Genomic DNA, 16,369 nt, shown 5'->3' on the forward strand with positions numbered 1-16,369 from the left:
CAAATGATGCGTATAGAATGAACTGGAAAGCTAAGGTCGGATCCATTATCGATCGTCCGTGGCACGAGGAATTCAAGCAGCCAGCTTGGAGGGAGATCGAAGAGGTAGACCAAGTGGGGATGGAGATTGGAAGGGCGGCGAGGAGATGGCGAGGAAAGAGGAGGCGAACCCTCCTGGAAGCTTCTATAGGAAGAGGCCGGCCCTCGTGTTGGGAGCTGTTGGCTGCCGTGCCACCCGGTGATAAGCCGTTACCAGCCACGGAATTGCCCTGAAACATCGACCGGACTTTCCGATGACGCGGGATTGCTTCGAGGTTTCGTTCCTCGAATTACTCGATCGCAGGCGACCATCTACGCGCCCGATCTCGTTGGATCGGTGATACTTTATCGTCCCTGTATGTGTGAGCAATAAAAATATTGTTTTCCCATAGATGCATATAGAGCGTACAATTGAATACTTTCGACATGATTAAATATCTAGAGTACATTAAGTATTTGTTTCGCAAGATAACCGTAAATTAGATATTTTAATTCCTATAACATATTCCTATAATTTAAAGAATTTTCTATTTTCGCAGCTATTGTTTCCACATGCAATTGTCATTGGATAGCTTTAGGTGGGAGGGGTGGCATACATTTATCTTTGTTTCTCGTTTAACTGTGCAAAGACAGTAATCACGATAGGGTAAATTGGACTTCAGTATAAGACAGCGAGGCGTATCTTGACGCTCTTAAAAGACGACCTCCTTTTGTTTGCCATTTTGCGCCCGAGTATTACATCACGGCGAAACACTTCTCGGAAGGCTCGACGAGCTTAAAGGTTACAATTCTGACGATCGTTCCCCTCGTTCTTATCTACACTCCGATCAGAGCAATTTATTATAATCGTGCATGAGCTTCAACGTTCGTATGCCGTTGTTATTTTTCTTTTTCCCTCGTTTTTTTGCTCTTACTTTATACCATATATATTTCCGTGGCAATCTGCAATGACCGCCGACGTCATTTGCATTCGACGTTGCATGTCCCATCAGTTTACCCTAGGAAAACATGCAACCAAAACGACCAAAGCATTTACATTCAAATTCCTTTCTTGCCTGAAACTCACGGTGCATGCAAGGCAGAATGCAAGCGTTAACAATTGATCCTTGTACGTCGTTGAGAAACATTTAAGGAGGAAACAAAGTGAGTGCAGCAGGCGCGAAATAGGAAGCGCGCGTGGAGAATTTGAAAATAATTGTGCCATATCCTTAATATGCTATGCTGCTTTTACGAGCTTTTACGAGTCGCTCGGTCTTACGACGACGTAAACTGTAACGAGACTTGGTAAAATATTCTCAACTAACAGTGTCCTTAAAAAAGAAGTTGACCATTAGACATATTTCTTCACTCTCGAGTTCGTCGTGCTTTCATCAACGAAAACTTTCCTTAGAAATTTGCTGACTTGCTATTTCGTGATGAATGAAAGAGCCTAAAATAGACATTCATTGTACCAGCAAACGATTCTTCATGAGTTTTAATTAAACGTAAGAAAGGAGCGCTGAAAAGGAGAGGAAATTTGAAGAAGGTGCAACGGAAGTTTAGAATAATAGCGTCAGTTCCTTAATACTTTCCATTGTTCCGGGGTTTATGTTTTACGTTTATTTCCACGATAACCTCAATACGCATAAAATCGAGTTCGTCTCGACAAGTTATTTTCGACGATAGATATTTTTAATCGCTTCTTATCGGATTTCAATGAAAAACGCTATTTCTCTCTAGAGAATCTTTATTCCTCGAGATTTACATTTCTACCTGACTCAATTGCTCGCATCCCGTAAAAGCAATCATCGACCGGACTTGCACGCTACCGATCAAACAGTTATTCGCGAGTTTTAATTGAAAACGCGAAGGCAGAAGAAGAAAGAAGGACGTTCGCGACGAACAAAAGGAGACGCAAAGGTAAACAGACGCTAATTGAAGCTCAACCGCCGATGTTTACCGGATTACCTGCGAAGCCGACATCACTTGCCAGATGGCCTGCCTCGTAGGCGAAATCGTGGGGGCTAGATTTCCCCATAGGCATAATAAAAATAGGGGTTCGGACCAGTTAGGACAGAGAGCGGTCTAACAAACGGCGCAGCGTGGACCTTCGACCCCCAGCCAGCTCGACATCAACATATATTGGATTATGTAGATACTTTGGGAGTCGTGAAGGGTACTCGTAACTCACGATAAGCTGTATACAGAGTAGATTCGAAAGAACAGAGTAGTCTGAATGAAGTCAGAATGCATAAAGCCAAATGCTCGTTCATGCGGCAAAATAACGAATGAAGAAATTCAATCTTATTGATTCGCGATGAGCGAATGCTTACATTCGCAGTCTCTACAATGAGCGATAGACAATCGATTGTTTCATTCAAACTGCATCAATAAAATATCTAAGCTATAAATATAGTCAATATCGGGACATTTTCGTAATGGAACTCAATGAATGCCTTAATTGAGGGAGTTTCAAGACTTGGAATTCACAACTTTTGGCCGAAATCGTGAAAGCGTTTAGAACACTCTTAGATGGTAACCATTTCTATTTCCCGTTTCTCTTACACGATAAGATCGCCAGCGCCCTGTTCTCGAGTTGTGCACACTTTGAAAAAGTATTTGCATTGACTATAGTAGCTCCGGAAACGCAAAGCCATTCCTACTTGTTTTTCCCTGTCGGCGCACGCGGCTCTATTTGCATAGATCTTCAGAGGCCGGAGGGGGTCTTGTGCGGCCGAATTGAATTTGCAATATTATTTTGCTTCGAACCCCGTATCTCGTGAATTTCTGGCGCCGTTTGGTAAAACGACCTTTACGCCTTCCACTCTGCCCCGAGCGACTCTGGCGGGATATACGCGCGGTCCACGTATATTTTATTTATGGTTCCGCGATACAGCAGACGATGAAAACCAAGGGAACACGGTGGGCCGGCCCCGTGGAATAGCCGCCCCGCTGACGGATAAAATGGAAGAGGGGCCCCGACGAAGTTTCCGTTGCGTGCAGATATGCCAACGCGATGGGCGCGCTCTGCTCCACATTCGAAGCGTCCGGGAATAAAACCGGTAAAAAAACCTGCCCAACGATTATCGCCACTCTGCGGCTTACCACGAGCATGGCGATATCGTTACTTCCACGCGCGTTTTAATGCGGCGCGGTGCGACGCGGTTGCGAGATACGCCCGAATGCCCTTTATAAATTTTTTTCTATGCTGACCGTTTGAGCATAATTAACGTTAAAACCGTTATATTTTAGAACGCGTCGCAAAAAATTTCCGATATCGCTTTTATGGCGTACGGGCGTACGTTTACGAAGCTAGTGCGTTCGAAAGTCGTGATATCGCACGTTCATTTTAAGTAAGCGGGATAATAATCAAGCTTTTATACAGCATTCTGATATTCTTAATTAATATTAAACACATGTGTCTGATTATCCAAAAGGCTAAACAATTAATTTGATTTTCATTTATGCTACGTAATTTGCATAGAAAAGTCGTTGCATATTTTAGAATTTTCCCTGATATTTTTGGCGTACTCATACTCGTTGCATTTGGTATTCATGACGTACGCATACATACGCGTAGCTAATAAAGCTGCGAAAAGTTACAATTTTCCAGTTAAAACTTCAGACAAATTGCATTTCTGATGCGTCATCATGAAGAATGCGGCGAAATTGATCCCTGCTGGGGAATTACCATTACGGTCGTACATACGCGGAAAAGTTCACCACATCGTATTAAACTACTGTAAGTTTTACCCTGAAACTTTCTCAACTACAGTGTACCTGTCAGTTAATAAGATAGGTACGACGATCATAAATACGATTACCATGACGCGTATGCAATTGCATTTGAGGATGACGTTTCTTTCTAAATCTTTTATGTTCACGTATAATATAGGATATTTATATAATATAAATCTATTCAGTAGAATAAAATCTTTCGAAATAGTCAAAAGTTGATAAAGTCAGATACTAACCATTAAATGTTAACGATGTCTGTAGATATTATATGTATTTATTTGTCTTTCTTTTGATTAACGGACGGTAACAATCCCGATGAAGAGGACAATTGTTCTCCTCGGAGAAACAAATAGAAAGCCCCAGTCGTGTATCCAGTGAAAATAATTGTGAAAATTTTATGTGAAACATATATTTGTAATTATTTCTAATAAAATAAATTATACATATGTAATAGACAGTATATGTTTTTGTGTTTTAAAAAATGTGTAATATATTATAGTTTTATATTTACTATATATTTAAAAGAAATAAAGGTAATGGTTTACATTTTTTTTAAATATCAACAAGCTCGTTGAAAAATTCCAACGCCTACTTGCATCAGAAGCGATTGTACTCGTAACTTGTAATAAATCGGCGCAATATCAGAAAATTCCCTCTTAGCCTTATAAGTGTATTTACTCCCGCATTATATCCAGAGCGCAAAAAGGACGACAAATTCGACGCACGCGATTGCCGACCAATCGTTATCCCGCGCCCGACGAGATGGTTAAGTGTGAACGCAATTACTGCCGTAACCACCTACGGTGGTATCGAATAACACGTATTAAAGAAAGGAGAAGGTCGGCGCAAGAGGCCGGCACTAACGAGCAGGCCAGAATATCGCCAGGTAACGCTTGCAAAGCAACCTCCTTAGTCGTTTCCTCCCACTTTTCTGTTCTACCGTGCGAACGCGTTCATCTTCGGTCATTGATCGCAATCTCTCGCTAACGAGCTTACCGCCGGGTGCGAAAATCTTACCTGGGGCATTGCGGCCTCGACCTGTGGCTCCTCCGTTGCCGTCGTCGTCGTCGTCGTCGCCGCATCATAGTTTACTTTTTGTTCTTGTTTCTTCGCTCCTTGTTTCTCAGAGCGAGATTCCTTCAGTATCTACCTGCATTCTCGTTGATAATCGAACCGCTGTTGCCGGCGCCGTTGGTACAACAGTGAGAGCAACGCGATCTTTATTTACAGAATCGATCAACGAGGTAAACGCCATTTTCATTTATGTCTTACCGACCTGCAGGTGCAGCCGCGAGACTGGCGCTAATCGATCACGTTCACTCTGGCATACTAACTCCGCCCTTAATACGCGTTTTATATAATAATAGCCTGAATAGCGCATTATCCTCGACGCGTAATATAAATAATATTTTTCAACGTGCATTGCAATATGCGATATGATTAAGGATTATACTTGTAATTATACGAACGATTTTTCAGGAGTGATTGAAACAGCATTATTACTCTTTTCATTACTACATGAAAGTTGTTTCATTGCGATATTTTTTTATTTGTAGAACTAATCATTGCATGATACACGAGAGTGTTATTTACGATCGGATACCAGCATTTTATCGTGAGTGAACGGAGAATTCTCAGATTGGTATTAATCGATCGAAGACTACGCGTTATTTAATGCTCCTAATAACATGTTTCGATCTCTGCGTGAATTACTATGTGTGAATTCTTCGAAGAGTTAGATCTCTAGAAACAATGCAACAGATGAATTACGTGAGAAGACAAGTAACTTTGGCTTCGGTTGCTTTATAAATTCTTTCATTTTCTATCCTTTCTACATCGCAATGCACATTATTTTGCACAGACACATTGAGTTTCGTGTCACTATCGATTGCATTTCCCAAAAGAGCGTCATAAGAACGCAATCAAATATACTGACCCTGGGGTTGCGTCTAATCACGGAAATGGCGATGTCACCGCCGACGGACGACCCCCCTAGGATCGGTTTCGACACTGAATTACATTGCCCCGAAATCTTAAGGGGGATGCTCACGACACAATGTCGTGCACGCCCACGCAGATGGCGGCGCCCGGGGTGTAGTAGTTAATTTCCTCTGTCCAAACAACGCTAATCCCGAGTGACATGAGCCAACTGACGGCGAAAGCCATATACCCCTAAACATGGAGGATATGCATCGACGAAGAAATAGTGCGGGCAAGAGCTAGAAAGCTAGTTTCATACTCAGAAAAGGGAAGCTGCCACTACTAGTTCTGCCTGTCTTATCCGTTCTCTCCATACGGAGTGATCTCCGGGTTAAACTCATTAAGCCGCTTTTCGACGATTTTGCTTTCCCAAAGAATGAGTCTATGACTTATAGAGATTTATTAGTCACTCCCTGATGCATTGTCACCTCATTACAAACTATATACTATATACTTCGAATTTTAGATTTGGAATCTCGAATTCGCTTATTACACATATTATACGTATTATACATATTATCGTTTATTATGCACAATTAATCTTTATTAAATCTAAATTTATGTAATTTATCGCTTATGCTTATATACACTGTATAACTTATAGTTTAAGATAGTAAAAATTTATCTATGTTCTTTTATAACAAAATTCATGAGTTTACTTTAAGCCTTAATTATAATAAAAACTATTCCAACTCCGTTCATCATTTATAAGATCGTCACTCCACTAGTACCCTTTCTTCTCTACGTACCAGGGAATATATACATCGTAAACGGATTTATAGAACGTCGGTGTGACACGCCGTCATCCCATTGCGGATCATCGTAAGCCTATTTGTTTAGGATCCAAACAGGCATGAGCTTAGATCGTCGCCTAATTGTCTGACTGATGCAGCCTGCAACCTGACGTTGCGATTGGCCGGCTCCGCCTTACCCTCGTCCTTCCCGACCACTTTCCGTGACGCGTCACTTTTGTTAGCGTCGTGAGAAGCAGATGCACTAACGCCGAGCCGTACGCGACGGTATTTACTTTACTAACAAGGCGAAAGTAGACTCTTTCTAGAAACCGTACTGATAGAGAGGACACGAAAGTGAAGGGAGGATGCGGAACGGCCGAAAGAATGAAAGAGGGAAAGTGGGGAGAGGCTGAGTGATGGGTCTACTCTAAATATATATCTTCGCGCCGGTTGTACGAGAAAGTGACGAGGGGAAGGAAATATCTCCCTCGTTTCATGACGATGAGGGAAAAACGATGCCACCTGCTCCCCCGGCCACGCGCGCTTTTAATTAATAGGTATGAAAAAGCGACGTTTAGTAAACTACGTGGGCCGGACGTTACTATGATCATCACCGGCGTCGAGCCGCGTTGAGAAGTTAATTGAGCCGAAGGATTAATTAGGTAGTAAGATAGTCTAGTGTGAGGAGAGATGGATAGCGTTCGAGGTAACTTCGTGAGAGACTCGTGTCAGTGTATCAGAGACTCGTTGTCATGTTGCGCTTCAAACTGACACTTGACATCTCTACTATGCGTTCCATTTTTATTCCTAGACAGATAAAGTAATATCAAGCTAGCTTCTTGATCCTGTCAATTTTACTAAAGCATACACAATCTTCTTTTACGTGTTCATCGACCGCAGGTACTCGGCATGTTGTGGTTGCGGCGATCATGATGCACATGCCAAAGCTGACGTTGCTTGTCGATGGATATTATCGAACATCCTACGGGACTAATTGATCGTGTGTCTAACCACGATCATCTATCCGTTATCTGTCAAACGATCGACGCGAGATCGATGAATCTCGCCACCTTGACTTATTTAATACAGGTCGATCTCGTGTAAGATGCGATCGCAGACCGGTACGACATGCCGTGATTTCCCCTCGACAATAAAACGAACGTCCGAGAACGTATTTTCAACATGGGTCAATTTACATATGAATCCGATTAACTTCAATGAAATAATTTGCCGGCAATCGGATCCAAAATTCATTACGCGATTAATTAAACTCAAACGAAATCAAGTCATTAACCGAGTTTGTTTCAACCCGAATGTCGAAACGTTGCCGCAGCGACGTTCAATACAAACAATTTGCGGCCGACGCATTTGCATACACACGCGAGAATTTTGTGGTTGTGAAAATGCACCCGGTCGCGGCGGTAAGTAGAAGCTTCACTGTGCGAGGAAAATTCAAAAGTAAATAAAAGTTTGCTTCATTAAGGACTAGTTACCATGAAGACATTGAACTGACGTACCATCTTCCTCCGACTTCTCTCCCTCTCCGTGCACTTCGTACTACCAGCATCATTCCAGTTGGTAAACTCTCGTCTCTTCTCGGCGAAGAAGGAGAAAAAAGAAAGAAACGTGAAGAAATTCTCGAGTCGGAAAGTTCCGCTGCTTAAGGCACACGGTGGCCCGGCTCGAAATTACAGTTGAACTTGGTAGGGTAAAAAATCAAGAGATTCACCACCTCCGCCTCCGAAATGCTGCCGATCTTTTAATCGATATACTTGAGAAACGGACCCGTTCTAATCGGTCATCAACCTGGCAAGAGGTATCCACCGTAATTAATTCCTTAATCATAAAACTTTCTCAAGAGTGCTTACGTCTGAAGCGGTTTCGCGTCTCTGTTGGAGTTTCTGCTCCGCCTCTCGAATGTCAGCGATTCTCTGGAAACGCGCACAGGCGACGATGCGTCGTGAACGAACGCTCACATGGCACGGTTTCGTTGAACTTCGTGCCTGTTCCCTCCTCTCTTTCTTTCTCTCTCTCTCTCTCTTCTTCTGTCTCGCCTCTTTAAACCTCATTATCTTCTGCAAACAACGCTTTCGCTAAATGACGATGGTAAAACAGATATTTATTAATGGCATTCATTATGCCTTGTCTGTATGATAGAAACGAAAGATAATTAAATAATTATTCTCATTCTTCCGACTCACATTTCGTTATAAAGACATCTTTGTCATTTATTTAATACAAGCAAGCGGCGATTTTTAAAAGACACATCAAAGACCAAATGAAATTACAGTCATGTTCGTTCCAATCGTTTATCGTGGGTCTAATAATCGTCAACGATTCGCATAACGAAACATTTTTTTAATCTGTCTGATAAACTCGACGGAATCGCTTTACGATTGGCGGCGTAACACGCCGCGTTCGCACACTCAGATGCTTGTTGCCGCTCACTAAAAGGAGTTACTAAATTTAAACCGTTCCGTCGACCGTTTCTCAAGTTTGCACGCTTGTCTGCCGTCCGTGAGTCGTGCTCTGACGGACCAGATAATTGTCCGCTGTCGGATTAGCGAATATCGTTTCCAGGGTTCATCCCCGTTCCGCTTGCCAATTATCTTCTTTTCTTCCCCTCACCATTCTCTGCGTTCCTCCTCCACCAAACAAAACGGCGTCTTCAAGTTCGAAGGAACATTTGGCTAAAATGATTAACAGAGTGGCGGCGTAGAGTGACGCGAACTATTTGGTCGGCCTAAAATTATGCTAGAAAAAAGTGTACCGGAACGGACGAATCCAAGCGAGGCTTTGAGGATAACGTCGAGTGCCGCTGATCTAAATTTACTGCCGACCGTGTAAACGACATGGGGACCCCTCGACATACCGTAACATTCACGACCAGACTGTTCATATGAGTGCTATGAACGAGCTGTAAGTGACGGCAGCTTATCTATGCTCCGATTTTTCTCCATTCATCGCTGCTCAGTTGTCATCAGTGCAATGGCATAGTCGATCGTTACTTAATGAAAGGAAATATCTTATCGAAATATCGTTTCTAGCTATTTTTGCGTTCTTCTTCTATCTGTTCGATATTGGTCTATAACAAGCTGCCAACTTATAAGAGATCGTAAGATAGAAACGTGATACCATGTTCGAGATAAAGGTGACGATACGTCATCGGCCTTTTGACAACTCTCTGCAAATCGTTCCACTGGATCATCCTCTTCCAGATTTTCTTTCGAGGCTTATCTGAAAGTGGCCGTTGACACCCACCTGTTCGTGAAGTGGTCGCATGACGGATATATTTAGTGAAGATAAAAGCGGAGGGGAAGCAGAAAGCAGAAAAAGACCTTCGTCCGGCATAAGCAAGATGATAAAGAGGCGAAACGAAACGCATTACATGCACCGCGAGAGAGAAGCCCTCTAAAAGAGACCGTGACAAAGTTGTTCGACATATATTGTTAAAATTTCATTCAGGTGTTAATTCCAATTAATTAAGGTACAGTATATTATTTTCATTAAATATAGACATTTATAAAATGCTGGCAAAATTTAGAACTCTAATGAGTCTCTCAAAGATCATCGAAATTTCGAATTTCAAACCATTGTCGAAAAGAATGTAGCGCCCAGTATCTCGGTAACGGCCGAATGATGTAGACAGGAGAGGGGAGAATAGAGGGAAGTCGAAGGTGGAAAAAGAGGTGGAGTAGAAAGCAAGAGGGGCCCAGCTTGGAATACGCTTTCTGTTCGCTCATGCGAGAGAGCGCGAATGAGATTGCACCGCGGCGGCTGGTACACCAATTGTAGCAGCGCCGAAGAGAGCGAGGCAATTCTCCTCTCCCGCTCGTCCACGTCGCCCAGTCATCCACTCGTTGCGCCCATTGCGTTTCTATTGTATCTCCCTTTTCTCTGCGTACGGCATTTTTATTGCCGACGCTCGAGCTTCCGTGCGTAACGTCTGCGGCTCGAGTCGACGCAATATCCGTCTCTCGCCTTGCACCGGGCCAATCGCAAACCTTCCTTTCCGCGCTTGGTCAAGCGCGGATGCAATTGCGTGCCAGATCCTATCGTGATTGCCGATAGCGCCCAATTTCTTTCAACCCTGTAAAGCCTATTGAAAGTATCTGTGAGCGTTAAAACGTAAAAGCCAGTGTACCAACTAAAATCTGATTTATTCGACTGAATCGAAATCGTAAACATTCGGATATTGCTAAACGGATAAAACACGGTTGCAAAGCTTTTCCTTTATTACAATGATTTTTCCTTCTATTTCAACGGTGTGATGATTGTGCACCCAGAGAAAGGTTTCTTTCATTCAAAGAAATTTATTTTTAATTTTATTTAAAATAAAAAAATTTATTTGATTTAAAAAAATTATGTTCAAATCAAGGAAATGACGTTCAAATCAAAGAAATTTTTTCTTTAACCGTATAGCAAAGAAACATTTCTTTGAATCGAAGAATTTCTTTCTCTAGGTGTGACGTAAAGAGATTATGCGTCTCTCTACTCTATGTATCAAAGATCCAAGTTTAAATCCATTCGTAACACACATATCAGATTTTATTTAATCCGGCGTCATTGAGGTGCTAAAATGTGTTACATGGATGATTTTAAAAAGCTAATAGTTTTTATAAAATGGCAGTCTTTTAATATAGATAATCTGATAAAATAAACCACTAAGTATATATAAAGCACTTTTATTTATGATAATGTAAAGCAAGTATGTAACAAGAAATAGATGTTTAAAATCTTTCGGGTCATTATGACTCAGCCTTCATGACACTCGTCGTTAAATCGTCATTTTTCGGAAAGCAATGAAAGTATCTTTACCAAGACAATTTCCTCTGATAAACTGACGTTAACTGTATAGGTCGTATATATCTGCAGCCAACACATGCAAAAAAAGTCAACACGTCTCTAACAAGAGACTACGGATTTTTATACGTAAAAGAAAAAACAATAGTCTTAAAATAAGCGCAGGTTCGATGAATAAAGTAATATAATGTCAATGTCGACGTGTAGAATTGAAATTATATTCGAAGACATATCCTTGACGGCCCACTCAAACAATATTTATTCCGTGACAGCTGGCGATATAAAAATGTCGTTGCAGCGAGAGATATTTTATTCCTGCCCTCACAATATATTTCAGGCATATAAATCAGAAGAGCGCGGAAAAAGGAAGGTAAAAAAGAAACGATACCTTCTACGGCTTGCTGCCTGTCAAGTTGACTGTGACGTTGCCATCGATTGAGAAGAAAATTGTCGGAACCATCGAGCGTTAAAGTTTTCTGAAGCCGCGAGGATATTCTAGTATATAGAGAGGATCGGATTATCCTCGTCTCTCGTGAGCGGAGAAACTAACGAAGGACTTTTAAGACGTCGCTTCTCAGTCTCGGTACCTGCTTGGAGATAAAGGCAGCGACCGGCATTTCCTCCGGCCGAACGTTTTCCCTTTCTTTTTTCGTCAGCTCTTCTTGGGCGAAGGGCGGTCTCTGGATCGTGATCTCTCCAACGAGATTAGTTTTACTTAAACAGCAATATTTTGTTTAATTCTTGCAATTCTTGGATTGAGCCCATAACAAAAATAGCTTCTTAAAGATTATCAATATCTAACCGCATTTTAATCTATTACCGATATTTTTGAAACAATATATAAATAAAAATAATACCTGTTGCTAATAATACCCAGTCTGTATACTTCTAAAGATGATAGGTTTGCGATGATTCATAGTGCGAAGCTTCATGAAATCTATATACATTATATATACAAAGACGTTTAGGCGGCTGCCTGTCCATGAGTTGTACGTATAGCAGTATTAATGACTGCAGTTGGTGAGTGCTCACTTCAAATTTACAAATAACTTTTTTATTTAATTTTTCGAAAACTTTCACATTATAGTATTTGAAGTATTATCTTAAAAAATAATTCTTAATAAGGTATCGCGTGTCATTTTTATGATGATTTCTTTTGCTGTAAATTTTTATCGTATTCGATCAGGAACCATGGTTTCCTGATCCGTAAATGTCGGCGTCAAGTTTCGTTCAACGCCTTTGTTCCCTAAAATCGCGGTAACGTATCAACACCTCGAGTCATCGCCCTATCGGCGATCAACCCCCTTCCACCCCTTGGTTGTCTAGTAATTCGAGACTCCTCATTCTACCCCTGATTCGACTGGATCTCACGTTGCGTTCCGTTTCAGATGAACACGTGTCCATCCACATTTGTCTGTTTGAGGAACGTACAAAATGCCGACAGAGCAAGCGAGCAGACTTGTTCCGAACATTTCCCTTTGTAACACGAGATGCGCCTTCATTACGAAGCTACTTCGTTGTAGAACGATAAATGTAAATAATATTTTTCTTTTCTTTAAAATCGACGTATATTCGACGCATGAACTATTACGTATGCAAATAAATTAATAAAAATCTTATTTTTTATGTTATGTAATGCATATAATAATCAATATAGCATCCTTGGAAATTGTTTCCTGCATCTTTCAACATGTTGCAGAATGATATAAACATATTATAATAACTTGTAATAATATTACTCATTGTTGAAGTTTTAATGAATCGTGTGAAAATGTATTATCAGAGAGCGTAGCCGACGGTGACGACGAAGTTCCGAACTGACGCCGCCGGTTTTCTAATTTACACCTACGTGTTAACCGATGCGTTTCAGTTTAGATTACGCTTTAAAACATAATTAGAGCCTTGCAGTTTGCACAGTCCGCGTAATCACGGCCGCAGCAGCAAATACGGTGTACGTACCTTGCCGACCACAATACGTTAATTATCATCGGGCCGAAAGTGAGCGCATCGTAATTTACAATTCCGTTTAACGTACCACGCACGAATGTAAACGGGTGGCTTCAGTGGAACGTCGACGCTTTCACGTGAAAACGAGCGGAACGATTTACGAAAATGAACGTCACGCGGCAATGGATAGCGCGACAAGGCAGGTGATCTATCCGTCATAGATAGTCGTGTTACGAGTCGAAGAGGCGTAATGGCTTTTTACTATTAATGTCATGACACGGTCCGAAAATGCAATCGTTCGTCGGCGTGGACGTTGGGAGATGCAATTACGGGGGGAATTCTAGGCACGCCGGGTTTGATACCGAACAACCCGCACGCCAACAGATACGTCGTGCCTTTACACGAAAACAACCCCTCTGTCCCTCGGTCCGACGCCCTACGGTGGAAGGAGGTGCCGGCTGAAATTCCAGCCGATGCAACCCCAAAAAGCGTCTGCCTCTGCGAAACACAGCTCGCGGCTATGGGCTGGGATGCGTCCCTTTCTATCATAAGTTATTACTCGCTGCCGATCAATCGCGTAACCAGATTATAAGCGCGTGTGCCAATCAGTTTACATCGATTTACTTCGTTAGGATTGATTTAAGGCAAGAAATGTAATTTCTCTTGCAATTGAGCAGCTTGAGTTATTTCAATATACTACTCCAATGTTTAGCTATACTATCCCTATGTTTAACTGTAGGTATCTTAACATTGATACATTATGAAATAATGTTGAATTGTGGTAAACTTTATTTTACTTTGCGCAATAAATATATGACTAAGTGTAAATTTATCAAATTTGCAAAAGCTGTATGATTAAAATTTTGCGATACTCAAGTCCGAAAAATTCCAACATTGAAAAACTTCAGTAGAACGCACGTACCTATGTTATCCTATTACATCGTGCAAGGTATTCTGAAGAGATAGCATCTGATATAGCACAGCTCGCGTTGGTATAAAAAATACATTGTAATCAAAATGCCCGGATCAAATTTGAGCCACGCGTAATAAAAACCATGCATTTCTATGAGAACAAGACGAACTCTGTAAATTATATTTTATTTGGAATGAATCATACAATTCTGTGAAAAGAAAAAGAGAATAGTTGTTAAAAACTCATGTGACGATTCTTGAGGTAACATTAGTCTTGATATGGAAAAAGTTTTATGCTACAACGTCTTCCGTGCTTGTCTCTCGAGAGACCTTGTACTAAAGTGCTTTCCGGCACACAGTGCAAAACTGACGCGAAAAATAACGCAGCTCGAGACGATCGCGAACTTCTAATCTAAATGGGAAGTTAAAAGGTGGTCGTTCGCGTTTACATGTATATGGCGCGGTCGGACGAGGATCCTCTTCCTCCGCGTGGAAAGGACGCGAAGATGAGGAGAAGGAGGACCGAATGGAAAACGAAAACGCTCCGTCGGAGGCGGGTAAGAGAGGAAACGCGTAATAAGAATACCAATCGCAATAAAGTAGGATTTGCATTTGATAAGCATCGTAAAAAAGCGCAGCGTAAGGTCATTACGTATACATTCGCAAGCTACGATAGCCTACACCGCACTGGTCCACGACCTGGAATCTACCTCGTTTGCCGTAGCTTAAGTCGAAACTCCGTACTCGCGACCCTGTCTACAACTAAACCGCGAAGTAGTTTAAGAAAAAATGACGCCAGGAATGGTCGCCGTATTGCTGACTATACTGCTCTTTGAATTATTTAAGTTTTCAGTGGAACTCCGCAACGAGAAGTAGATAGACAGATAGATAAATAGAGAGAGGAGAGAGGGGAAGGAAGAGAGGAAGAGAGGAAGGAGAGGGGGAGAGGGGGGGGAGAGAGAGGAGACAGCCGTAAATCGCCAAGTGTCAAACTTTTTCACTTTCGTGTCGCAACCGACAGATATAGCGACGTTAAAATGTAGTGCAACATTATGTGACGGCAATGAGTCATGGGTGACTAACTCTGGTAAAATTATTGAAGACACATGTATCTCTCTCGTGCACACAGGCACGGCTGAGACATCGTTTCTCAAAGAGTCAACTGTAAGCTTACTCGAACGTCTAAATGACGAAGGATACGCGGATTAAGATGTCGCTGGTTACAGCGGTTCTGTCAGAAAACTGGAAAACAGACACAATGCAGTCGCAGAACGATTCATTCACGCGACCGTAGCCCAGACAGACAGCTGGACGCCCCGCAGGGATGGAACAGGAAACCATTGTCGCTCACGATTTCCGAAACGTGTGGGGCGAGCGTGTGCATTTTTTTTAGTTTCAAGCGGAACGCATATGCACGCGCAACGCATCGAGCCGCGTCGCGTGCAAATGTTGCTTTTTGAGCGACGCCGACGTGTAGCGAAAAGCAATTATTGCGCACGCGACCACGCATAGAAACGCTGCTAATATACAACCTTGCCTGCGGCGGATATAATATTGACCGTTCATTCTTTGTAGTTTAAACATACGATTTTTATCAATGTATAATAACACGTTTAATATCCGTATTTTATTAGTATTTATTATGATTAAAGTTGGATTCAAGGTTAGATAGTATAACAGCGATAATAAAATAATTAAGACGTATAACGGTGTATGTAAAGAGTTACTGCACGCGTACGTTATCAAGATGATTAAGTTCACCCTTGTTAACGAGCTTCCTTTAAACGTTCCTTTAAACGTTCATCTGGTACATCTTGTAGCATCTCATCTACAAGCCGGAAGTTCTTCAGGGCCCTAACAAAATCAACCGGAAACCTATTCATCTCCTTCATTCACGACACTCGACTTATTATGAAAATGTCGAAAATAAGCGGGAGATAAAAGGAAAGGACAGTTGTTTCACGGTGGAGGCTCGAGACACTCCTTTTCGCTAATAGCGTGCACGCGACCATCCGGACCACACGTGCATAATAATGGATAGTATGTGGATGTGTGTTAGTGCCAGAGTTGAACAGATCCAAGCGGAGTCGAGCCAAGCCGGTCGACCAAGCGTGGCTCAGGGGTCTGGTTCCCAAGTTTCTACCGCTCCATCTGCTCCTTGTTACTTGCGGTTATTAATTAGCCTGAGCCGGTGAGAGAGCGCTCGAGTCGCATCGGCGACTCCACCGTCGAAATTAT

At 42.0% G+C, this 16,369-nt stretch overlaps 1 protein-coding gene across 3 annotated transcripts in view; it reads left to right on the forward strand.

The window, feature by feature from the left end:
• Window positions 1-16,369, forward strand: part of LOC108727840 (discoidin domain-containing receptor 2) — a 101,417-nt gene that overhangs the window by 38,828 nt on the left and 46,220 nt on the right. Inside the window, exon 1 of one of the 3 annotated variants that reach the window (XM_018456112.1) lies at window positions 8,273-8,285. The exons of the other annotated variants lie outside the window; for them this stretch is intronic. The gene's annotated coding sequence lies outside the window, so the exon portion shown is untranslated. Of the gene's footprint in view, window positions 1-8,272; window positions 8,286-16,369 lie in introns of those variants that run through there. 3 annotated transcript variants of the gene reach the window in all.

This window comes from Mycetomoellerius zeteki, unplaced genomic scaffold, assembly GCF_001594055.1.
Source record: "Mycetomoellerius zeteki isolate Tzet28-1 unplaced genomic scaffold, Tzet1.0 scaffold55, whole genome shotgun sequence".
NCBI classification, from domain to species: Eukaryota; Metazoa; Arthropoda; class Insecta; order Hymenoptera; family Formicidae; genus Mycetomoellerius; species Mycetomoellerius zeteki.